The sequence below is a fragment of the Lepidochelys kempii genome, chromosome 8 (assembly GCF_965140265.1).
Source record: "Lepidochelys kempii isolate rLepKem1 chromosome 8, rLepKem1.hap2, whole genome shotgun sequence".
NCBI lineage: Eukaryota > Metazoa > Chordata > Testudines > Cheloniidae > Lepidochelys > Lepidochelys kempii.
This window is the reverse complement of record NC_133263.1, coordinates 105,599,993-105,625,051: the sequence shown is the minus strand read 5'-3', so window position 1 is coordinate 105,625,051 and position 25,059 is coordinate 105,599,993. Positions and strand designations below refer to the sequence as shown.

The 25,059-nt window shown below is 52.2% G+C and overlaps 1 protein-coding gene and 5 non-coding genes across 6 annotated transcripts in view; 3 read left to right on the top strand and 3 right to left on the bottom strand.

Annotated features, from left to right (window-relative positions):
* KIF2C (kinesin family member 2C) overlaps window positions 1-13,574 on the bottom strand; it is a 69,114-nt gene extending 55,540 nt beyond the window's left edge. Inside the window, exon 1 of the mRNA XM_073357929.1 lies at window positions 13,478-13,574. The gene's annotated coding sequence lies outside the window, so the exon portion shown is untranslated. The remainder of the gene's footprint in view (window positions 1-13,477) is intronic.
* LOC140916662 (U2 spliceosomal RNA) lies at window positions 8,210-8,399 on the top strand. The gene has a single exon (XR_012160579.1). It is a non-coding gene; the product is annotated as a U2 spliceosomal RNA (small nuclear RNA).
* Window positions 9,826-9,989, bottom strand: LOC140916654 (U1 spliceosomal RNA). Its single transcript, XR_012160572.1, has one exon. It is a non-coding gene; the product is annotated as a U1 spliceosomal RNA (small nuclear RNA).
* On the top strand, window positions 11,313-11,428 carry LOC140916668 (U5 spliceosomal RNA). Its single transcript, XR_012160585.1, has one exon. It is a non-coding gene; the product is annotated as a U5 spliceosomal RNA (small nuclear RNA).
* Window positions 13,575-15,454: 1,880 nt separating the features above from the next.
* Window positions 15,455-15,618, top strand: LOC140916694 (U1 spliceosomal RNA). Its single transcript, XR_012160607.1, has one exon. It is a non-coding gene; the product is annotated as a U1 spliceosomal RNA (small nuclear RNA).
* A 3,138-nt stretch (window positions 15,619-18,756) lies between these two features.
* Window positions 18,757-18,920, bottom strand: LOC140916655 (U1 spliceosomal RNA). The gene has a single exon (XR_012160573.1). It is a non-coding gene; the product is annotated as a U1 spliceosomal RNA (small nuclear RNA).
* Window positions 18,921-25,059: the final 6,139 nt, after the last annotated feature.

The following is a 25,059-nucleotide window of genomic DNA, read 5'->3' as shown; positions in this document are numbered from 1 at the left end:
CCGGTCCGAGTGACCAGACTATTGTTATGGTTTTTGGTGCAAGGGACCATCTGTCACAAAGGCAGGCTCATCTGGGTGGCAAGATAGATTCAGGGTTCCCAAGGGGGCTGTCTGTGGCTCCATGTTAAGGGTGTTCATCATGAGCTACTCCAGACGTCTGGAGCCCTCTCATGGATCAGTAACTGGTTAGCAGATAGGAAACAAAGGGTAGGAATAAACAGTCAGTTTTTACAATAGAAAGGGGTAAATAGCAGACTTCCGAAGTATGAGACAAGACTACAGAGGTTAGGGCTGGTCAGTTTAGACTGGAGATGACTAAGAAGGGACACGATACAGCACCGGTTCTCAACCAGCCGTCTGCCAAGAGAAACCTGGGCTTGACCCACCTCTGACTCACCTCAGCGGGCCACCAAGCCTGCCTGCCTGGTTTGTGAGGGGGAGGAGGGGCACAACAAAAATGGCAGTATTACTGCAGCAGAGAGCTCTCCCCCTGCCACCAGGAAGGGTTGCCTCACAGCCACTGACCCCACGAGCGGGCAGCAGCTAGCCAAGGAGACATGCCACTGCTCCGCCCCGCCACGTTAGCATTTCAGGGAGCATGGCAAAATGAGAGGCAGAATGTTGGGGGGGCAGCAGGTGACCCCGTGTGGCCCCGTCCCTGCTTCACCTCTGGTTGGGGATCCGCAGGGCCGTGTATTTATTTGTAGGGACCCCCGGTAAATAAAAAGGTTGAGGACCACTGTGAGAGAGGTCTATAAAACCATGAATGATGTGGCTAAAGTGAAGAGCGAAGTGTTATTCACCCTTTCCCCCAATACAGTAAAGGGGCGGGGGACCCACCTGACGAAATGAAGGTGCCGAACTCCCTGCCATGGTGTGTTGTGAGGGCGAAAAGTATCACTGGCTTCCACAGAGAATGAGATGAGTTCATAGAGACTAGGTCCAGCAGGAGCTATTAGTGAAGTTGGTCAGTGATGCAATCCCCTGCTTGAGGCAAGCCCTAAATCTCTGACTCCACAGAGACCAGGAGTGGAAGATGAGGGTGGATCGATCACTCCAAATTTCCTGGTTCAGTACACTCCACTGGGCTAGATGGATCGTTGGTCTGACCCACTCTGGCCTTCTTACAGGAAATCATGGAGCTGAAAAAATTAATTGCTAATGAGCTCTGCTGCATAAGGTCATCCAGAATAACCAGATAGGCCAGTATGAATACCCTTTTTGTACCATTAAATATTAACACAGAAAGCATGGGGATTAGTTATTCTAATTCTTTCATTTGGGAATCATGCATGAAAAAAATGAAACTTGAAAATATATCTGACATTTATTTTCTACATTATGCAAGCCTTCTCTTAGCAAATTACTAATACCAAAAACATACAAAACCAAACAGCTAGATGAATACAGATCACAAAATAGCCCCCCACTGGAAAAACATCTCACTAACACATCGAGTTCTAAACACTGTATATTGTAAACAATATTTTTTAAAAATCCAGGGTTTTTTTACAATATACGCTTTAGCTATCAAGAGAAGTTCAAGTAGGAAAATCAAAACACAAATCTCCTCTTTTCACAATAGGGAACAGCCTCACTGAAGCAAAATATCAAAAAATTGGATAGAAATTCATAAATGTTCCTCTCCACAGAAATCTTTAGTAAAAACACTTTATTAGATTTAACTCATGTTTTAAAATCATCACACAAATTAAAGTTGGCTACTCAAGCCTTCTATGAAGCACTATGTCTACAGCCTTCTTGGTTTCTTGTTATAATTTTGCACAACTCTGTTAATGAACTTCTTGAATGCAATACATTCATCTTTGGTGGCTTCTCATGTGTCCAGTACTTCGTCTTTTCTCAGAACACAAAATTCTATTCAATGATGAAACAGAACGCTCAACTGTAGCTGTTGTGACTGGGAGTAGCAAGAGATGAATTCCTACTTCTTGCAGCCCAGGAAACACAGCACAAAGATCAGGTCGAGCCACTAGCAATGATAAAAAAGAAGTTGAAGTCAAATCTTCATTCATTCGTCGTATGGTATTCCACTCTGTGTTCAAATTCTCTATTCTGGCCTGAGCACACGGCAGTCCCATTGCTGGTAGTGCCTCACTCCACTCAACTGTCGGTGTTTTATAGAACAGCGATCTGTAAAAGCTACGTAGAGGTTGAGTAGAATCTAGAAGTCGCTGTTGTAGATTTTTAAGAATCAATTCTGTGTACTTTTTCAGTTGTCTTAACAAACACTTCTTGTCCTCTTCACTTAAGGATTCAATATAAATGCCTTCATTATTCAACTTCTGGACTGAAGTCTTTGCTTCTTCCTGTACTTTTTCAGTGGATAGCTCTCTGATTGATCCAAATGTAGTTTGTATTGCTGGACAAAGATCTACTACTGTTTAAGCAGATTAAACCCCGAAACGTAGATGGCCACAAACCACATCCTCTCGAAATAAGTAGTGCTGCATAAAGTGTCTAGCGGAAATCAACTGAATATATATTATAATTGTAGAATACTTGCATATGTTAAGGAAAGATCAGCGTCAGCAATCTAATACCGGTTCTATGGCAATCAGCGTAGCAAAAAAACACAAGGTACAGCGGTAAAAATGCAAAAGAGAAACCAAATTGTACTGGCAAAGCAGCAATTGGCCCTTAACGTTAAGTTAAGCAGCAATGCATACATTAAGATAATCAAACAAACTTACCCTAAACTATGCCCGCATCTCAAGGCCTCATTGGCTAGAGCACATCAAGCAGGCTAGCGGCAACAAGCCATATAAACCTGCTACAGGCAAGGGAGAGTGTGATGTTGAGGATACATCCCGGAGAGTCTGCTCTCTGGCTGGTGGATCAATTCGCCTCCCTCTTTCCAAAAGCTGAGTACCCCGACTTTCTTCTAAGGATCTCTGACAAGTTCCTGGCCAGAGCTTATGTACTACCTAGGCGTGAGTATCTGGGGAAAAATTGATGAGAGAGTCAATGATAAAAGAGCTCAAATAATTGATTGTCAGATTGATCATTTTAACTGGTTGATGAGTTCCTGATTGCAGATATCTAAGTTAAGAACTTTTTTGATTGAAGTTTCTTCTTCTTTTGTATGTAAGAAAGATTAGTATAATCTTGCAAAAGTCTCATGGTGTGTAACTTGTAAACCTTATTCACAACATTCTATCTCGCTTATGACCAATAAAACTTATATACCTTTTGACCCTATAGCACTAGCTGTTTTTTTCTGCCTTATCCAATTTTGGACCCTTATTTTCATTGCTCTTCTAATTCTTTGTTTATTAAAATCTTGGCAAGTGGTAAAAAGGATCTCAGAGCAATAAAACAATTAGATTCTTAAAAAAGGGGCTAGGGTGTTCCTCATACCACCTGGAACATCCTAGTGGAGAATAATGAGAAGGGCCTCTGCCCTTTTTCTTTTTTCTTTTCTCCGGTAAACTCCCGCACCTAGCACCATGAGGATGGCTCTTCGGGACCTCACATCCAGGAGCAACAACATCTCGCCAGCTCTTCAGGAGGAGGATGCCCAGAGAACCTCTCCCACTGCCCAGGACCTGGATGCTGATCGCTGCCCTGCTGCTCCTGAGAAAGCTGCTACCAGAAGAGCCCGCCCGACGACCCACGACCAGGATGCTGATCACTGCCCCTCTGCTCCACAGAGGGATGCTCCCGAAGGAACCACCTCCTCAACCCAGGACCCTGAAACTACTGATCACCCTGCTGCCCAGAGGAACGCCACTCCAAAGCGAACGCACTCCACAGCCCAAGATCTCGATGCCGCATACTGTCCTTCCAGACAAAGAGACATCATGGCCAGCGAGTCCGCGCCCCCCTCCCAGGAGCGACTTCACCTCCTCAAGCTTCTCTACCAGACCGAGAGGAACCACCTGTGCGAGGCACAGCAGAGATCTGCCCCACAGAGGGTGAGGCAGGGGAAGATGACTGCATCTACCCCCAGGACCCAATCCCTACAGGCCTCCTCCTCTGCCCCTCCTCTGCCTCCCATGCCCCACTGAGGACCTCCCAGCCGGATACTGCCTGTAGGAGAACCAGGATCATCCCCAGCGCTTCCAGACACGACTGCATCCCCCCAGAGTCCAACACCGGTGCTTCCAGAACCCCACTCCCTCCTGGAAGATCCAGCACTGCCTCGGAGACACGGAGAGCTGCCCCCACCACCACGCCAGGACCCCGGCCTCAAGATCCACCTGAACACCGTTCCCCAGTCCGAGAGACAACAAGGCCACAGACCGTCCCCACAGCACCTGAACCTGTGGAGACAATGCAGCAGGAGGAGTGACGGCCGCGAGCCAGGGTCGCCACACCATGGCAATCCGTCTGGATGGAGGAGCTGGCAAAGGCCGACAACTTCGAGAACTTCCACACCCTGATGGACAGACTGACCACAGAACTGCCTTTAGAAATCACAACCAGAAGGAGGGAATCCCAGGAGGGCACACGGACCACTCGCAGATTCCCTGCGCGGAGCCGTAACACTGCCAGAGAAGGCAGGAGAGGGGATGCCAGCAGCCGCTATAATCCGGCGGCTGCATCCCATATTCAGAAACTATACAGGACAAACTGCTCGAAAGCCATGAGGGAGATCCTCGACGGGACCTCCTCCTACTGTGCCATCCAGACCGAGAGGCTCTACTCCTATTTCAAGGACGTGTTTGATCGCGAGGCCCAGACTGATGTGCGACGCCCAGAGTGCCTTCTACCACTACCCTTGATCAACCTCACAGAGGACCTGGAGCAAGATTTTTCCCCGCGGGTGGTGCTGGCGAGGCTGACGAGGACCAAAAACACCATCTCTGGAAAAGATGGCATCCGCTACCACCTGCTGAAGAAGCGACACCCCAGCTGCTTGGTGCTTGCTGCCATCTTCAACAAATGCAAGCTGTTCCACCGCGCCCCCCGCTCCTGGAAAAAATCCATGACGGTGCTCATCCACAAAAAAGGCGAACGAGATGACCCCAGCAACTGGAGGCCCATATCCCTCTGCTCCACCATCTACAAGCTGTATGCCAGCTGCCTCGCAGCAAGGATCACGGACTGGTCAATGTGCGGGGGCCCCATCAGCTCAGCGCAGAAGGGCTTTATGTCCTGTGAGGGATGTTACGAGCACAACTTTCTTCTTCAGACAGCCATCCAGGAGGCCAGGAGGCAGTGCGCCGTAGCATGGCTCAACCTGATCAACGCCTTCAGGTCCATACCCCACCATCACATCTTCACCACCCTGGGAGAGTTCGGGATGCCAGAAACCTTCATCCAGATCCTCCGGGACCTCTACAAGGACTGTACCACCACCATCTGCGCCATGGACGGAGAGACGGACGCCATCCCCATCCGCTGCAGCGTGAAACAGGGCTGCCCCCTCAGCTCCATCATCTTTAACCTGGCCATGGAACTGCTCATCCGAGCAGTGTCCAGCGGCTTGGCCAGCTTCAACCTGCATGGCAAGAGAATCAGCATCTTGGCCTACGCGGACGATCTGGCCCTGGTCGCTGACAGCTCGGAAAGCCTCCAGGGGATGCTCGACATTGCCAACCGAGCCACCGAGTGGATGGGCCTCTGCTTCAACCCCAAAAGTGCGCCTCCCTCCAAGTCGAAGGCAGTGCCAGGGCTCTGGTCCGGGCGTCACGGTTCCTGATCCAGGGCGAGCCCATGACCTCCCTCGAAGAGGGAGAGGTATACCAACATCTGGGCATACCCACAGGAGTTCGCGTCCGACAGACCCCCGAAGACACCATTGAGGAGATCCTGCGGGATGCAGCCCAAACCGACTCCTCCCTGCTCGCTCCCTGGCAAAAGATCAATGCCCTCAATACCTTCCTGATCCCCCGCATCTCCTTTGTCCTCAGGGGATCGTCCGTAGCCAAGGTGCACCTGAACAAGGCCGACAGCACCATCAGGCAGCTGGTGAGGAAATGGCTGACCAGAGGGCCAGCACCGACATCTTCTACATCTCCCACAGGCAGGGTGGTGCCAACGTGCCTCGGATGGGTGACCTGTGCGATGTGGCGGTGATCACTCACACTTTCCGCCTCCTGACATGCCCGGACCCGACAGTGAGGAGCATCGTGGAGGAAGCCATATGGGACGTGGTCAGGAAATGCACCAGCAGGGCCCCCTCTGAGCAGGATATCGACACTTACCTCAGTGGCTTCCTGGAAGCTGAGTTCGGGAGACAGGGGGGAGACCTGTCCTCTCTCTGGTCCCGCACCTGCAATGCCTCAAGACATCTAAGAAAGAGGATCAGCTGCCGTGGAAGTGGTGCGAGGAGCACCAGGAGCTGGGAATTCTGGTGCGGTGCATAAAGACCCTGGAGCACACTATCATCACCCCGACCGCCAGAACGCTGCTGGAAAGGACCCTGAAAGACGCCATCCACTGCCACTACGCCGAGAACCTCAAGCGGAAGCCGGACAAGGGCAAGGTGTTTCAGGTGTCCAGCAAGTGGGACGCCAGCAACCACTTCCTCTCTGGGGGCAGGTTCACTAGGCTCGCTGACTGATGGGTCATCCACCGGGCCCAACTCAACTGCATTCCCCTCAATGGAGCCATCTGCCATGGCAACCGGGACAAACGCTGCAGGAAGTGCGGCTACGCCAAAGAGACCCTGCCTCACGTCCTGTGTGGATGCAAGCACCACTCCGGAGTCTGGTGCCACCGCCACAATGCCATCCAGAACCGGCTGGTGAAAGCCATCCCGCCATCCCTGGGGAAGATCACCATCGACTCTGCCATCCCCGGGACAGACAGCCAACTGTGACCCGACATCATTGTGACCAACGCAGAAAAGAAAAAGGTCCTCATGGTAGACATCACGGTGCCATTTGAAAACAGGTCACCAGCCTTCCATGAGGCCCGAGCATGGAAGGTCTTGAAGTACACCCCGCTGGCCAAAACCCTGAGAGCCCAGGGCTACAAGGTCCAGATCCATGCCCTGGTCGTGGGAGCCCTGAGCGCATGGGACCCCCACAATGAGCCGGTACTGAGAGCGTGCAGAGTCAGTCGACGCTGCGCCCGGCTCATGAGACAGCTCATGGTGTCTGACACCATCAGGTGGTCCAGAGACATCTACACAGAACACATCACGGGACACCGCCAGTACCAGGTCGAGTAACCGAGAACACTGACCAGGGAAATAACCCACCTCCTCCCTTCCCTGACGAACCGAAGGACACACCCCACCCATGTACTTATTGTCTACACCACTATTGACTTGGACTCTTAATACATTCCATGGGTGATGTACCTGAGTCCATTTAGCCACTGACACTTTTGTTGTCAGACGCTACCAGTGTGGTGCTCTGCTCGTGTTGGGTGATGATAACAGTCGGCTGCGTGTGTGTTCCCTTTGTGTGCTGCCCCAGCTCTGGGCAGACAGCTAACACAGCAGACCCCGAGAGAACCCCCAAAAACCACAGACTCTAGTAAGGTACGAAGGCACCTGAGCCGGGTTTATTGTCAAACGAAGCACAGTGAGAGTTCCCTACAGACTCTACAGGGCATACTACGAATTTGTGCTCCCTGGCAATGGAGTCAGCTCAGTCAGTGGCACGACTTTCCACTGCCCCTTAGGCCAGACAAAGACACCCCCCCAGGGATGCATTCTTATACACAGGTACAAACAAGTTACATAACGCTTCTGACGTATTAAGGTGCAACCCCTTTACGTAACTATGCACCACCCTTCTACGTAGTGAGGTGCCGCCCCTCACCTTGTACATGTTGGTTTGAACAAAACAACTCTCTCCATCATACTAGCCTTTCCCCCTGTCCTTGTGATCTATGTGGACGGTATAAGAATGTGCTTGTACCATTTGTATACAGTTCTGGTATCCAATACACTTTAGATCTATGTCTATGCAACCTCAGCCTTTTCCTTGCCAGCTTCTGTGAGCAGGGCCTGCCTCTGGCTCACAGCTTAACTTTGCTTTATGTTAGCAAAGTCTTGACCATTACTTTAGCTCAGGCCTTAGGTCTCATAACGGGCCTCTAATACCAAGGGTTTATGTTTCAGGGCCTCATCTTACTACAGCTTTAAAAACTCCCGCACCCCAAGCTGGATCTATGCTGGTTATGTGATATGTATGTACTTCGTGAACCTTGTAACTGATACTTGCAATCCCCCATAACCCAAGCCCGGCCCCAGATGTACAGTACCATCCTTCTTAACTTGTGCAAATTTGATTTTAAACATTAACTTTAATAAAATTTTAAAATCTGTTCTTATCAGTTTAATATCTGCTATGTCCTTTATTTGAGGACTGTATATTAAATTGATTTTTGAAACAGGGGGATGGAATAGGAGCTTGCTCTGTCCACCCCATGCATTGACTTGGTACTGCAGTGCCTCCAGGAACGGTGCATCTCCTTTTGGGGACAATGTTCTGGTTAGAAAAGCAGAAAGAGTTTAACTGTGATGATGCTTCTTTAAAGTAGATTTTTTGAAGTAGTTGAAAAGTCTTAAGTCTTTAGTTTCTTTATGACAAAATATTGTTACAATTTTTGGGAGTGTTTTGTGAGTCTATAGACATGAGGTTCTTTGGCTTGCTAGAGGATTATTTAAGAAGCTGGGATCCTTCTTTCTGCTGTGAGTCTTTTCACCAGTATGAGGGACAAATGCTTTCCAGACTGTGGGTCTGTTGGGGAGGTGGTTGGTTGGTTGGTTGGTCTTATTGTTGGGTTGGTTTTTTCGGGGGGTGGTGGTAATATTTGAGGTCACATGTATATCAACAACTGCATGAGTTACATAGACTTCTCCCCACCCAGCGTATGTTCCATGTGTCTTGGTTTGCACCCTCAAGACAAGGCACCAGGTGTCGTGCTGCATCCGGCACACAGGGGTCCCAATCCTGATTTCCCCCCTCCCCAAACCTACTGTAATGTAAAAGCTAAATAATAATCCTTAACTTCTCAGTGTTGCCACCGTCACCACTGGAAAATCATGAGTCAGAGTCCCCAAAATCCTAGACTGGTGAGGTAGGAGTTCCCTTTACAAAAGCTGTGTTCACCCTTTCCCCGTGCAGACCAGGCCTGAGGGTTGGTGCGTGCTGAACATTTAAGTCAAATAAGCCAAAACAGCTCCGTCTGTCAGGGGTGTGTAAAAGGGAAATGCACTCCTAGGCGACACGGACGCGCCGACCTAACCCCCACCATAGCTAAGGGCATTTGGGGAGGCGGTGGGCCTAAAGCAACGGAAAGACCACCTCCACCATAGGGTTCTGCCAGCCTAGTCTCTGTAGCACAGACAGGGTTACCACCAAGAGAAAGAACAGAGAGCAAAAGCCAAAGCACCCCAGGGCAGGGGGAGAGCCTGCAGGTTGGAGGAGGGGACCAGGAGACAGGCGTTTTTGACAGGCCATCCTCCCATCAGAGGAGAAAGAGCCCAAGAAAATGGAATGGGCAAAAAGATGAAAGCAGAGCGAAGGGCAGAGTCAACAAGCAGCTCCCCTTAGGGCAAAAGAAGGCACTGGTCCAAGCCCCACAAAGACAAAGTAGAGAGGAGACCAGATGTAAAAGCCCAGGAAAAAACAGAAAAGCAACAAAGAAACCAGCAGCCTGACCCACCATTTGAAAAACAAAATCACTGAACGAACTATGCTCCAAGAACCAAAAAAGAAACCAAAGTCGGTAAGTAATTATCCCTGCTCAAAAGCAGAGCACAGATCTAAACTTTTCTAGAACTAGCAAAAGGAATAAGTTAAAAAAAAAAACCCAGACAAAACCGAAACACCAATGAAGAGAGCTCAAAGTACGATAGCTAAAATATTTTTTTCTTTCTTTCTTTGAACCGAGTGCCAGGGGAGAGCGCGAACGCAGTCCCCCACTACCACAAATTATGCAGTCGAGTTTCCCGCATTTGGGGAAATCGCAGGGGTCAGCACACCCGCAGTGCAATGGATGAGCCTCGCCCTGGGAAAACCACCTTCCTGATCATGGTGTCTCCCCTGCCAGGTAAGTATGACTTGGGCAGCCCCGGCCGCCGCCCGCCCTCGCTCGCCCCTCACTCTCAACCCACGGTGGGGCCCGCCGCGACACGCCCGCCGGCCCCGCCCGCGCCGGCCCCCGCTGCCGCGACCTGCCCCGCGTGTCCCCGCGGCCCCAGCCTTCTCCCCGCCGAGCCCCGCCTGCCGAATTCGGGCCCGGCTCGGCAGCCGGCTCCCCTCCCACAAGGCTCTGCTCGCACAGACATCTGCATACGGGCTGCCGCGGCCCCGCCCCTCCCGCTGCCCAGCCCCGGCTCGCCCGCGCTCAGAGCCCCGCCGCCGGCCCCGCCCCCCCCAGGCGCCCGGGCCCAAGGGCCGCCCGGTCCCGGCCGGGGCCTCTGCGGGGCCCGCTCCCGCGGCGGCCGCGTCTCGTGCTGCAGCCAGCCCGGCTCGGAAGAGGCGGGGCCGACAGAGCTGCCCCCGGCTTCAGCAGCGCTCCCGTGTCCGGCCTGCCCGAGAGCCGGAGCCGGTCCCGTCCCCGGGATCCCGGAGCGCCGCGAGCAGCTCGTGCCGCGGACCCGCTTCTGCCGGGGGACGAGGGACGCCGCCTCCCGCGTCTCTCCCCCCACCAGGAGTCGGAGCCGCCCCGAGCGGCCCCCGGCCCTGCAGAAGGGCGGGGGCGGCCTCCGCGCCAGACCCGGGAAGGCCCCTCGGTCCCTCCCCGGCCCGCCCAGGGAGGCTGAGCGCGCAGGCGCCGGCGCGGGGGGAAGCTGGTCCCGGGTCTCGGGGGGGCTGCAGCTCAGCGAGCCCCCGGGCCCCGGGCAGCGACTCGGCAGCAGAGACGGAGCAAGCGGCGGGCCCCCGGCAGGGCCCACCCCGGCTGGCGAGAGACGCTCCGGGGCGAGCCCGGCTCCTGCGGCCTCGCGAGGCGCCTGCCCTGGCTCCGGGTTCGAGCCTCCGAACCCAGCGGGGCGCCACGTGGCCTCGGGCTTCCCCGCCCGGCTCCGGGGTCCTCCGTGCGCCTGCGCGCCAGCGGGAGTGTCTGGGGAGACCGGCCGTCGGCAGCGCCACCTCCGGCCGGCAGGGGCAGCCCCGAGAAAAGCCTCGTTTGAGCGGCGAGGCGGGCCGGCGAGTCTGATTTGCATACCCACAGTGCATTGCGCTCAGTGAAGCCCCAGTCCCTGGTGAAGGGGATGGTTCTGCTCGCAGCGTGCCCGGTTCCGACGATCAAGCTCGGGATTGAAGCGGGCTCAGTTCACTTTCCTGTAAAGGCGAGCGGTGTAGCGGGCTGTGAGCGTAGTCACCGTGAGGTGAGGAGAGAAGGCGGTTTCCCCGGCAGCGCCTCTGCCGGCGTTTGTCATACTCTGGTTTCTCTTCAGATCGTATAAATCTTTCGCCTTTTACTAAAGATTTCCGTGGAGAGGAACATTTATGAGTTTCTACCCAATTTTTTGAGGCTTCATTTCGGTGAAGCTGCCTCTTCTTGTGAAAAGCAGAGCAAGTGTTGCGGAGCGATTGTTGTTTAGAGGAGCGCTTTGTTGAGGGGGGGGGTGGTACTGTGTGATTGTTTCGCAGTTGTAAGTTCCCGGCCGCACGTTGAGGAGCTGGGGAGGCCTGTTGGTTTGCTAAGATTGCTGTTAGACCCAGCGTGATAGTTCTGGGGGGTCCTTGCGCGAAACAGACGAGGGTTTTGTTGGCAAGTAGCTGTTGGAACTGTTGCTCTGGCAAGTTCTATGTCTTTTCTCATTGCAGTTGGTGAATGTGCTGACGCTTTTAAGCTTCCGGGAGCACTGCTGGGAAGTTAAGAGGTTTTTTTCTTTGCTAACACTGGTGTTAGATACGCTGTACGATATTTTTTTAGCTCCTGCTTGCTTGCCCAGACAATGTTTGTAAGGTGTTCTTTTATTAAACGTTTTTCTGACGTTTTTCATCAAGTGTTGTCTATTCTTTCCTGCGTCCCTTCATTTTCAGATTAAGGATTCAGGACATTAACCAGTCCCCAATCACGGTTCTTTTTATGCACACTCTCTACCTTGATCTGCACAGTTTGTATGTTAATATTTCATGATAAAAAAGAGAGCACTCTTGTGTATGGTTGTTCTCTGATGTAAAGCAGAGAATTCACTTGCAACGAGTGGTATTCCCCCCCCCCCACACACACACGTTTTTTCTGTATTTGTGGTAATTCATTCATCAATTTAGGTTTTTAACTCCGATTTGTAGCTAAGAAGATGTAAAAGGGAAACAGTCCTAGATAAGCTATTACCAGCAGGACAGTGGGCTGGGAGGAGGTATTGTTTCATATTCTCTGTATATATATAAAGTCTGCTGCAGTTTCCACGGTATGCATCCGATGAAGTGAGCTGTAGCTCACGAAAGCTCATGCTCAAATAAATTGGTTAGTCTCTAAGGTGCCACAAGTATTCCAGTCCTATTAAAATAACTGGTGTTTTTACTTTGTAGGTCCTAACGTCCTTTTGATTATTTTGCAGCAGATTTTCGTGCTTGAAGCCGGACATGAGGGCTCCTTATTTTAATGTAAAGTTCCCTGATTCGGTCAGCGCTAACTCGGGTCACCCTGGCTGCAAAGCCAAGTGCTTTAGCCCTGATGGTGGTTTTGGAGCCCGCTTACCGATATCCAGGTTTTTCTTTATATTGTCTAAATATTTTGCTTTTTACTAAACTTTTCTGTGGAAACAATATTTATAAATTTCTCCCCCTTTTTTTCCCCAAGCTTTGTTTTGCTAAACCTGTTCCTTGGTGTGTACAGTAAAAGACAAAAGGTATTAGAGCGGATGTAATACGAGCTAAATCCTTTTGTTATAATTTCTATAATCGAAAGCGGTTGGGCTCTCTGTTAATTTTCTTACGGGGAAGTTAGAATGAACACGCTGATGTGGTTTTTCTTAGGGGGCTCTTTTTGCCTTCAGGCTGTAAGGAGTGTGTTTGAACAGACGAAGCACCCGGGTGCAATACCAGAATGGCCCCCTACGCGACTTTCCTCGGACGTGGGAGGATTGCACGCGGAGGCGTACTGTCAGCGCTCCCCAGCCCCACCCCGGTCTCCGCGGGCGGGTCAACGAGCTGTGCGGTGGCTGCAGGCTGGCGAAGCCCGGGCGCGGGGGGGCTGGGGACAAGCCGGCCGCTCTTTGCTGCCCCTGGGCGGGCTGCCCTAGCCGTAGGGGGCGGGGCGCGATCCCCTGCAGGCTCCGAGCAATGGCCGGTCCGGCCCGACAGCTCGCCGGGGCAGCTCCGCGGCCCTTGCAGTTGCACCGGCCCTTTCCCGCGGGCACCCGGGAGTGGCCAGCGCCCCAAGCCCGCCTGCACCGCCCGAGGCGCAGAGCCCGGCACCCGCAGGCTCCGGGCCCGGGGGCGTCTCCTGTGTGGCCCCGGGTAACCAATGCGCGGGGCCGCGCCCGGAGCAGCTGCGGGGACCCCGGGAGCCGCCGCCCCACCCGGAGCCGCATTCCAGGGGCTGCAGCCGCAGCTCGGAGGCTCGGGCCCCCCTGCGCTCTCGTACCTACCTGTGACGCTACTTTGAATGCCCAGAATGCATTGCGCATCGTCACCTGCTCCCCGCCCCGCGTCCCTGGTCCTTGGGCTGGGTTTGCTCCCAGGGATCCTGGTTCCGACGGTAAAACTCGGGCTTTATGCCGGCCAGTGCAACGGGCCGTACAAGGGGAAGGATTTACGGGCCGTCCGTGTAGCGCCCATGGGCTTTTATTGTGAAAAATAAAAAACAGAGCGTTGGTGATTCATTAATTGAAGTTGTGTTAATGGCTACATTGCTCAGAAATCTCTACTGGTTCTTTACATGTCTCTTATCTCGAGAATTAACAAAAATACCGTTTACAATGTATTTAGAGCTCAGTGTGCTAGTGAGATGTTTTTCCAACAGGGGGCTATTTTGTGTTCCGAATTCATCTTGCTGTTTGGTTTCCTATGTTTTTAGTACTAGTGATTTGCTGAGACTTTGCATACTGTAGAAAATAACTTTCAGATATATATTCAAATCTCATGCTTTTCATGCATGATTACATTTCCAAAGGAAGGAATTAGAATAACTAATCCCCATGCCCTATGCACATAAGTTAACTCAGTCCCCCCCACGTTTTCTGTGTTAATATTTAATGGTACAACAAGGGTATTCATATTGGCCTCTCGGGTTATTCTAGATGACCTTATGCAGCAGAGCTCACTGGCAACTAATTCTTTCACTCCCATGTTCTGCTATAAGAAGGCCAGCGTGGGTCAGACCAAGGGTCCCCCTAGCCCCGTGGAGTGTACAGAACAGAACAATTTGGAGTGATCCACCCTCATCTGCCACTCCTGGTCTCTGTGGAGTCAGAGATTTAGGGCTTGCCTCAAGCAGGGGATTGCATCACCGACCAACTTCACTAATAGCTCTCCAGGGCCCTAGTCTCTATGAACTCATCTCATTCTCCGTGGAAGCCAGTGATACTTTTCGCCCTCGCAACACACCATGGCAGGGAGTTCGGCACCTTCATTTCCTCAGGTGGGTCCCCCGCCCCTTTACTGGATTGGGGGAAAGGGTGAATAACACTTCGCTCTGCGCTGCAGCCACATCATTCATGGTTTTATAGACCTCTCTCAGGGTGGTTCTCAACCTTCTTATTTACCAGGGGCCCTGAAAATAAACACAGGGCCCTGCGGATCCCCAGCCAGAGGTGAAGCAGGGCCGGGGCCACACGGGGTCCCCCCACACCCCGCTAACGTGGCGGGGCGGCGCAGGGGCGAGTCTCCTGGGCTAGCTGCTGCCCGCTCGTGGGGTCAGGGGCTGCGAGGCAGCCCTTCCTGGGGGCAGGGGCGAGCTCTCTGCGGCCGGGAGGCGGCCACCTTTTGTTGTGAGCCTCCTGCCCCCGGCAGCAAGCCAGGCAAACGGGCTCGGCGGCCCGGGGAGGTGGGTCGAGCCCAGGTTTCTCTTGGCGGCCGCCCAGTTGGGACCCGGCGCTGCAGCGTATCCCTCCTTCGCCACCTCCAGTCTAAACCGCCCCGCCCTCCGAACCGCTGCAGGCTGGTCGCAGCCCTGGGAAGCTGCTGTTTCTGCTGGGGAGAGAGAGAAGCGACATGCAGCGGCTCTCCTCCCCCGCCAGCACGGGACGCAGCCGCCAGGGCGCCTGGTGGGGGAGGGGCCGGGCGCGGGGCTCTGAGCGCTGAAGGGCGGGGACTGGCCGGGGGAGAGCGCGAGGCCCGGGCCGGCAGGGGGAGGGGCCCGATCGGAGGGGCGGGGCCGCGGCAGCCCGTATGCAGATGTGTGTGCGAGCAGAGCCTTGTGGGAGGGGAGCCGGCTGCCGAGCCGGGCCCGAATTCGGCAGGCGGGGCTCGGCGGGGAGAAGGCTGGGGCCGCGGGGACACGCGGGGCAGGTCGCGGCAGCGGGGGCCGGCGCGGGCGGGGCCGGCGGGCGTGTCGCGGCGGGCCCCACCGTGGGTTGAGAGTGAGGGGCGAGCGAGGGCGGGCGGCGGCCGGGGCTGCCCAAGTCATACTTACCTGGCAGGGGAGACACCATGATCAAGAAGGTGGTTTTCCCAGGGCGAGGCTCATCCATTGCACTGCGGGTGTGCTGACCCCTGCGATTTCCCCAAATGCGGGAAACTCGACTGCATAATTTGTGGTAGTGGGGGACTGCGTTCGCGCTCTCCCCTGGCACTCGGTCAAAGACAGAAACAGGAGCGAAAGCTGTGCTGCCGGCTGAGCAGCGTGATGGCTGTTGTTTTTTTTTAAGTTCTCGCTGAGGTTGTGTTCTTCGCTGTTATTGGGGGGTTTTCTGACTTCACCGCTTTGCAGCTTTCTCTAGGAAGGCTTAGCTCTTGTCTCATCGCATCGCCCAAGGAAGTAGCTGCCTGGCTGCTTTTTTTCCACGGCTTACAAGTGGCTCGCAAAACTCGAAAATTTTCCCTGACAACGCTTTGTGCTTTCTGCTGCTCTGTTAATCCGAAAAGGAGAACTGAGAGGTAAGCTGTGAAGGGAACTCTTCCTCAACTTGCACTCCATTCCTTAAGGGCCTTTCGGGGTGTTTCATTTGATTGCCAAGGTTTATGGTATCATTAATTAGACATCTCTCCTAATGCAGGGATCCTACATTTCAGACCAAAGATAGATTGCCCAAAAGAGCTAAGAAACAGAAATAAAGCTGAGCACTAGGCTTTACATTTACATGAGCATCCGGAATCTGCTGGGAAATAAGCACACCGCACGGTCAACCTGTGTGTTAGGGGGCTTATTCCTTCACCCACTTACTTACCTGGTCCTTCTCACATGAACAGAGAGCAACAATGCCCAAAGTCTAAAGGTGCAAACAATTCAATGTTTATTGGGGTGAACTTCCAGCCACCATGATTCCAGTTTCCTTCCTTAGTGTCCACCTTCCCAGCTCTGACACCACAGAGCCTTACCTGTGTCCCTGTTCCCATTCCCCTCCTTAGCAAAACATGATTCCCATTTCTCCACCCCCATTGCCTGTTCCCATTCCCCAGTGCCACCTTTTGTTCTAAGGGAGCTGCCTGACTGCTCTGCCTCTTGCTCTGCTTGCAGCTTTTTGCCTGTTCCTTCTTCGTGGGCTCTTTCTCCTCTGACAGGAGGATGGCCTGTCAAAAATGCCTGTCTCTCCTGGTCCCCTCATCCAACATGCAGGCTCATCTACTGCCCTGGGGTTGCTTTGGCTTTTGCTGTTTGTTCTTTTTCTTGGTGGCAACCCTGTCTGTGCTACCGAGAGTAGGCTAGCACAGCCCCATGGTGGAGGTGGTCTTTCCATCACTTTAGGCCCACTGCCTCCCCGAATGCCCTTAGCCACCCTGGGGGTTAGGTCAGCATAACCATGTCGCCCAGGAGCAGGTTTTCCTTTTACACACCCGTGACGAATGGAGCTATTTTGACTTAACTAAAAAGAAAAGTGTATTCTTTTTGCGAATACAGACTAACACGGCTGTTACTCTGAAATTTGACTTAACTGTTCAGCATGCACCAACCCTCAGGCCTGGTCTGCACAGGGAATGTAAGTCACACTGATACAACAGTCTGCCTTTTGGGGAGGTGGGTGGTCTACTCCAACAAGAAAATCCCTCTCCAGGCCCCTTGTCCAGGAACAGTGCCCTTCCGTTTGGGGAGACTATGCTGGTTAAAAAAAGAGAACTAGTTTAACTGTATTTCTCTGTGACAAGGTTGACTTTGTGTCTCCTTGCTTCCCTTGTGTCTCCTTTTAGCAACTGTGTTCTGAAATCTTTAGGATTTTACTTCAGTTATGATGAAATCTTGCTGTAACTTTATTCTACTTTTGAATGACTAACTAGACATGAGCTTTTTTTGTGTGTTATTGGAAGATTGTTTAAAAATCTGGGATTCCACTTTCTGCTGCCTTTCAATTTCCTTTAAAAGCCCACTTAAAACCTCCACTTCCCACATAGCTATTTCAAACATACAGGCATCATACATAAGTTACTTACAGTTTCACTCAATACCAGTCCAGTTTCCTGTCTAACCACTGCACACATATGGTATTCCTTCCCTATCATGAGCTGATTCCCAACTTTTGTGCTCAGTACAGGAAAACGAGAATTGAGAGGTAAGCTGTGCCCTGGCAAGTTCATTGCTGCTGAAAGAAATCAGAAAATAAGGAGTCCCCCTGCTAGCACCCAAATCTGGTGTCTAGTCAGACTGCTGGGAAATAAGCACTCCACTCCACTCCCCAAGGGGAAGAACCCCTGTTACCATCCAGGAAAGAGAGTTCCACAGTTGTAGAATATAGCTATTCAGGCGTGTCAGTAAAGGCCTGTACTCTAAGACTTTAGGTGTATTCTTATCACTTGGCTAGTTATAGAGGTATAACAGAAAGAATCAAAATCACTGTCTGCTGGTGTAAGAGGCTTCTCTTACTGTGACAGTCTGAGACCCTGTTCTTACGCTAAGATCTCTGGCTAAGCAGCAGAGGCAGCCATAAACTGGGAAGAGAACGGTCACATCCTCACATCCCAAACCAGTCACATTGAAATAAGGCAACATGGGACTGTTAGAAAGGTGATCTGATCTATCACCTCCAGAGAAAGGGAAGAGCCTAGAAAATGTAAAAGGAAACTTAGTTTGATAGCATCCTGTCTGGCAAGAACTCACTTATCAATAGCTGGGATGTGAAATCCTCATTTCTGTGTTTGTTCTGTCATTGTAGTCCCCATTTCCCTATTGTTTGTCTGCATAATCTCTGTCTGGTTCTGTGATTATACAGCAAAGAGAAACAACGTATTACGCTGGGTGCAAACTAATTAAGGTGGTGGGATATAATTGGTTAAATAATCATGTTACAATATGTCAGCACTGGTTAGTTAAATGTTAGTAAAATGATTGGTTAAGGTATACCTAAGCAGAACTCAAGTTTTACTATATAGTCTGCAGTCAATCAGGAACTAAGGGAGGGAATGGGAACACCCCGAAAGGCCCTTAAGGAATGGAGTGCAAGTTGAGGAAGAGTTCCCTTCACAGCTTACCTCTCAGTTCTCCTTTTCGGATTAACAGAGCAGCAGAAAGCACAAAGCGTTGTAAGGGAAAATTTTCGAGTTTTGCGAGCCACTTGTAAGCCGTGAAAAAAAGCAGCCAGGCAGCTACTTCCTTGGGCGATGCGATGACACAGGAGCTAAGCCTTCCTAGAGAAAGCTGCAAAACGGTGAAGTCAGAAAACCCCCCAGTAACAGCGAAGAACACAACCTCAGCGAGAACTTAAAAAAAAACAACAGCCATCACGCTGCTCAGCCGGCAGCACAGCTTTCGCTCCTGTTTCTGTCTTTGACCGAGTGCCAGGGGAGAGCGCGAACGCAGTCCCCCACTACCACAAATTATGCAGTCGAGTTTCCCGCATTTGGGGAAATCGCAGGGGTCAGCACACCCGCAGTGCAATGGATGAGCCTCGCCCTGGGAAAACCACTTTCTTGATCATGGTGTCTCCCCTGCCAGGTAAGTATGACTTGGGCAGCCCCGGCCGCCGCCCGCCCTCGCTCGCCCCTCACTCTCAACCCACGGTGGGGCCCGCCGCGACACGCCCGCCGGCCCCGCCCGCGCCGGCCCCCGCTGCCGCGACCTGCCCCGCGTGTCCCCGCGGCCCCAGCCTTCTCCCCGCCGAGCCCCGCCTGCCGAATTCGGGCCCGGCTCGGCAGCCGGCTCCCCTCCCACAAGGCTCTGCTCGCACACACATCTGCATACGGGCTGCCGCGGCCCCGCCCCTCCGATCGGGCCCCTCCCCCTGCCGGCCCGGGCCTCGCGCTCTCCCCCGGCCAGTCCCCGCCCTTCAGCGCTCAGAGCCCCGCGCCCGGCCCCTCCCCCACCAGGCGCCCTGGCGGCTGCGTCCCGTGCTGGCGGGGGAGGAGAGCCGCTGCATGTCGCTTCTCTCTCTCCCCAGCAGAAACAGCAGCTTCCCAGGGCTGCGACCAGCCTGCAGCGGTTCGGAGGGCGGGGCGGTTTAGACTGGAGGTGGCGAAGGAGGGATACGCTGCAGCGCCGGGTCCCAACTGGGCGGCCGCCAAGAGAAACCTGGGCTCGACCCACCTCCCCGGGCCGCCGAGCCCGTTTGCCTGGCTTGCTGCCGGGGGCAGGAGGCTCACAACAAAAGGTGGCCGCCTCCCGGCCGCAGAGAGCTCGCCCCTGCCCCCAGGAAGGGCTGCCTCACAGCCCCTGACCCCACGAGCGGGCAGCAGCTAGCCCAGGAGACTCGCCCCTGCGCCGCCCCGCCACGTTAGCGGGGTGTGGGGGGACCCCGTGTGGCCCCGGCCCTGCTTCACCTCTGGCTGGGGATCCGCAGGGCCCTGTGTTTATTTTCAGGGCCCCTGGTAAATAAGAAGGTTGAGAACCACCCTGAGAGAGGTCTATAAAACCATGAATGATGTGGCTGCAGCGCAGAGCGAAGTGTTATTCACCCTTTCCCCCAATCCAGTAAAGGGGCGGGGGACCCACCTGAGGAAATGAAGGTGCCGAACTCCCTGCCATGGTGTGTTGCGAGGGCGAAAAGTATCACTGGCTTCCACGGAGAATGAGATGAGTTCATAGAGACTAGGGCCCTGGAGAGCTATTAGTGAAGTTGGTCGGTGATGCAATCCCCTGCTTGAGGCAAGCCCTAAATCTCTGACTCCACAGAGACCAGGAGTGGCAGATGAGGGTGGATCACTCCAAATTGTTCTGTTCTGTACACTCCACGGGGCTAGGGGGACCCTTGGTCTGACCCACGCTGGCCTTCTTATAGCAGAACATGGGAGTGAAAGAATTAGTTGCCAGTGAGCTCTGCTGCATAAGGTCATCTAGAATAACCCGAGAGGCCAATATGAATACCCTTGTTGTACCATTAAATATTAACACAGAAAACGTGGGGGGGACTGAGTTAACTTATGTGCATAGGGCATGGGGATTAGTTATTCTAATTCCTTCCTTTGGAAATGTAATCATGCATGAAAAGCATGAGATTTGAATATATATCTGAAAGTTATTTTCTACAGTATGCAAAGTCTCAGCAAATCACTAGTACTAAAAACATAGGAAACCAAACAGCAAGATGAATTCGGAACACAAAATAGCCCCCTGTTGGAAAAACATCTCACTAGCACACTGAGCTCTAAATACATTGTAAACGGTATTTTTGTTAATTCTCGAGATAAGAGACATGTAAAGAACCAGTAGAGATTTCTGAGCAATGTAGCCATTAACACAACTTCAATTAATGAATCACCAACGCTCTGTTTTTTATTTTTCACAATAAAAGCCCATGGGCGCTACACGGACGGCCCGTAAATCCTTCCCCTTGTACGGCCCGTTGCACTGGCCGGCATAAAGTCCGAGTTTTACCGTCGGAACCAGGATCCCTGGGAGCAAACCCAGCCCAAGGACCAGGGACGCGGGGCGGGGAGCAGGTGACGATGCGCAATGCATTCTGGGCATTCAAAGTAGCGTCACAGGTAGGTACGAGAGCGCAGGGGGGCCCGAGCCTCCGAGCTGCGGCTGCAGCCCCTGGAATGCGGCTCCGGGTGGGGCGGCGGCTCCCGGGGTCCCCGCAGCTGCTCCGGGCGCGGCCCCGCGCATTGGTTACCCGGGGCCACACAGGAGACGCCCCCGGGCCCGGAGCCTGCGGGTGCCGGGCTCTGCGCCTCGGGCGGTGCAGGCGGGCTTGGGGCGCTGGCCACTCCCGGGTGCCCGCGGGAAAGGGCCGGTGCAACTGCAAGGGCCGCGGAGCTGCCCCGGCGAGCTGTCGGGCCGGACCGGCCATTGCTCGGAGCCTGCAGGGGATCGCGCCCCGCCCCCTACGGCTAGGGCAGCCCGCCCAGGGGCAGCAAAGAGCGGCCGGCTTGTCCCCAGCCCCCCCGCGCCCGGGCTTCGCCAGCCTGCAGCCACCGCACAGCTCGTTGACCCGCCCGCGGAGACCGGGGTGGGGCTGGGGAGCGCTGACAGTACGCCTCCGCGTGCAATCCTCCCACGTCCGAGGAAAGTCGCGTAGGGGGCCATTCTGGTATTGCACCCGGGTGCTTCGTCTGTTCAAACACACTCCTTACAGCCTGAAGGCAAAAAGAGCCCCCTAAGAAAAACCACATCAGCGTGTTCATTCTAACTTCCCCGTAAGAAAATTAACAGAGAGCCCAACCGCTTTCGATTATAGAAATTATAACAAAAGGATTTAGCTCGTATTACATCCGCTCTAATACCTTTTGTCTTTTACTGTACACACCAAGGAACAGGTTTAGCAAAACAAAGCTTGGGGAAAAAAAGGGGGAGAAATTTATAAATATTGTTTCCACAGAAAAGTTTAGTAAAAAGCAAAATATTTAGACAATATAAAGAAAAACCTGGATATCGGTAAGCGGGCTCCAAAACCACCATCAGGGGTAAAGCACTTGGCTTTGCAGCCAGGGTGACCCGAGTTAGCGCTGACCGAATCAGGGAACTTTACATCAAAATAAGGAGCCCTCATGTCCGGCTTCAAGCACGAAAATCTGCTGCAAAATAATCAAAAGGACGTTAGGACCTACAAAGTAAAAACACCAGTTATTTTAATAGGACTGGAATACTTGTGGCACCTTAGAGACTAACCAATTTATTTGAGCATGAGCTTTCGTGAGCTACAGCTCACTTCATCGGATGCATACCGTGGAAACTGCAGCAGACTTTATATATATACAGAGAATATGAAACAATACCTCCTCCCAGCCCACTGTCCTGCTGGTAATAGCTTATCTAGGACTGTTTCCCTTTTACATCTTCTTAGCTACAAATCGGAGTTAAAAACCTAAATTGATGAATGAATTACCACAAATACAGAAAAAACGTGTGTGTGTGTGGGGGGGGGAATACCACTCGTTGCAAGTGAATTCTCTGCTTTACATCAGAGAACAACCATACACAAGAGTGCTCTCTTTTTTATCATGAAATACTAACATACAAACTCTGCAGATCAAGGTAGAGAGTGTGCATAAAAAGAACCGTGATTGGGGACTGGTTAATGTCCTGAATCCTTAATCTGAAAATGAAGGGACGCAGGAAAGAATAGACAACACTTGATGAAAAACGTCAGAAAAACGTTTAATAAAAGAACACCTTACAAACATTGTCTGGGCAAGCAAGCAGGAGCTAAAAAAATATCGTACAGCGTATCTAACAGCAGTCTTCAGAGGAACAGCCGTGTTAGTCTGTATTCGCAAAAAGAAAAGGAGTACTTGTGGCACCTTAGAGACTAACCAATTTATTTGAGCATGAGCTTTCGTGAGCTACAGCTCACTTCATCAGATGTTTACCGTGGAAACTGCAGCAGACTTTATATACACACAGAAATCATGAAACAATACCTCCTCCCACCCCACTGTCCTGCTGGTAATAGCTTATCTAAAGTGATCCATTTCCAGCACAAATCCAGGTTTTCTCACCCTCCACCCCCCCACACAAATTCACTCTCCTGCTGGTGCTAACCCATCCAAAGTGACAACTCTTTACATAATCAAGTCGGGCTATTTCCTGCATAGATCAAGGTTTTCTCACATCCCCCCCACCCCCATACACACACAAACTCACTCTCCTGCTGGTAATAGCTCATCTAAACTGACCATTCTCCAGGTTTAAATCCAAGTTAAACCAGAACATCTGGGGGGGGGGGGTAGGAAAAAACAAGAGGAAACAGGCTACCTTGCATAATGACTTAGCCACTCCCAGTCTCTATTTAAGCCTAAATTAATAGTATCCAATTTGCAAATGAATTCCAATTCAGCAGTTTCTCGCTGGAGTCTGGATTTGAAGTTTTTTTGTTTTAAGATAGCGACCTTCATGTCTGTGATTGCGTGACCAGAGAGATTGAAGTGTTCTCCGACTGGTTTATGAATGTTATAATTCTTGACATCTGATTTGTGTCCATTTATTCTTTTACGTAGAGACTGTCCAGTTTGACCAATGTACATGGCAGAGGGGCATTGCTGGCACATGATGGCATAGATCACATTGGTGGATGTGCAGGTGAACGAGCCTCTGATAGTGTGGCTGATGTTATTAGGCCCTGTGATGGTGTCCCCTGAATAGATATGTGGGCACAATTGGCAACGGGCTTTGTTGCAAGGATAAGTTCCTGGGTTAGTGGTTCTGTTGTGTGGTATGTGGTTGTTGGTGAGTATTTGCTTCAGGTTGCGGGGCTGTCTGTAGGCAAGGACTGGCCTGTCTCCCAAGACTTGTGAGAGTGTTGGGTCATCCTTTAGGATAGGTTGTAGATCCTTAATAATGCGTTGGAGGGGTTTTAGTTGGGGGCTGAAGGTGACGGCTAGTGGCGTTCTGTTATTTTCTTTGTTAGGCCTGTCCTGTAGTAGGTAACTTCTGGGAACTCTTCTGGCTCTATCAATCTGTTTCTTTACTTCTGCAGGTGGGTATTGTAGTTGTAAGAAAGCTTGACAGAGATCTTGTAGGTGTTTGTCTCTGTCTGAGGGGTTGGAGCAAATGCGGTTGTATCGCAGAGCTTGGCTGTAGACGATGGATCGTGTGGTGTGGTCAGGGTGAAAGCTGGAGGCATGCAGGTAGGAATAGCGGTCAGTAGGTTTACGGTATAGGGTGGTGTTTATGTGGCCATTGTTTATTAGCACTGTAGTGTCCAGGAAGTGGATCTCTTGTGTGGACTGGACCAGGCTGAGGTTGGTGGTGGGATGGAAATTGTTGAAATCATGGTGGAATTCCTCAAGGGCTTCTTTTCCATGGGTCCAGATGATGAAGATGTCATCAATATAGCGCAAGTAGAGTAGGGGCTTTAGGGGACGAGAGCTGAGGAAGCGTTGTTCTAAATCAGCCATAAAAATGTTGGCATACTGTGGGGCCATGCGGGTACCCATAGCAGTGCCGCTGATCTGAAGGTATACATTGTCCCCAAATGTGAAATAGTTATGGGTAAGGACAAAGTCACAAAGTTCAGCCACCAGGTTAGCCGTGACATTATCGGGGATAGTGTTCTTGACGGCTTGTAGTCCATCTTTGTGTGGAATGTTGGTGTAGAGGGCTTCTACATCCATAGTAGCCAGGATGGTGTTATCAGGAAGATCACCGATGGATTGAAGTTTCCTCAGGAAGTCAGTGGTGTCTCGAAGGTAGCTGGGAGTGCTGGTAGCGTAGGGCCTGAGGAGGGAGTCTACATAGCCAGACAATCCTGCTGTCAGGGTGCCAATGCCTGAGATGATGGGGCGCCCAGGATTTCCAGGTTTATGGATCTTGGGTAGTAGATAGAATATCCCAGGTCGGGGTTCCAGGGGTGTGTCTGTGCGGATTTGATCTTGTGCTTTTTCAGGAAGTTTCTTGTTCATGTTGTCATCATGAATAGGTCGGAATATGAACAAGAGGCTGCTCGGCAGCTCTCCAACACGAGTTTCTACAAGCCATTACCCTATGATCCCACTGAGAGTTACCAAAAGCAACTACAGCATTTGCTCAAGAAACTTCCTGAAAAAGCACAAGATCAAATCCGCACAGACACACCCCTGGAACCCCGACCTGGGATATTCTATCTACTACCCAAGATCCATAAACCTGGAAATCCTGGGCGCCCCATCATCTCAGGCATTGGCACCCTGACAGCAGGATTGTCTGGCTATGTAGACTCCCTCCTCA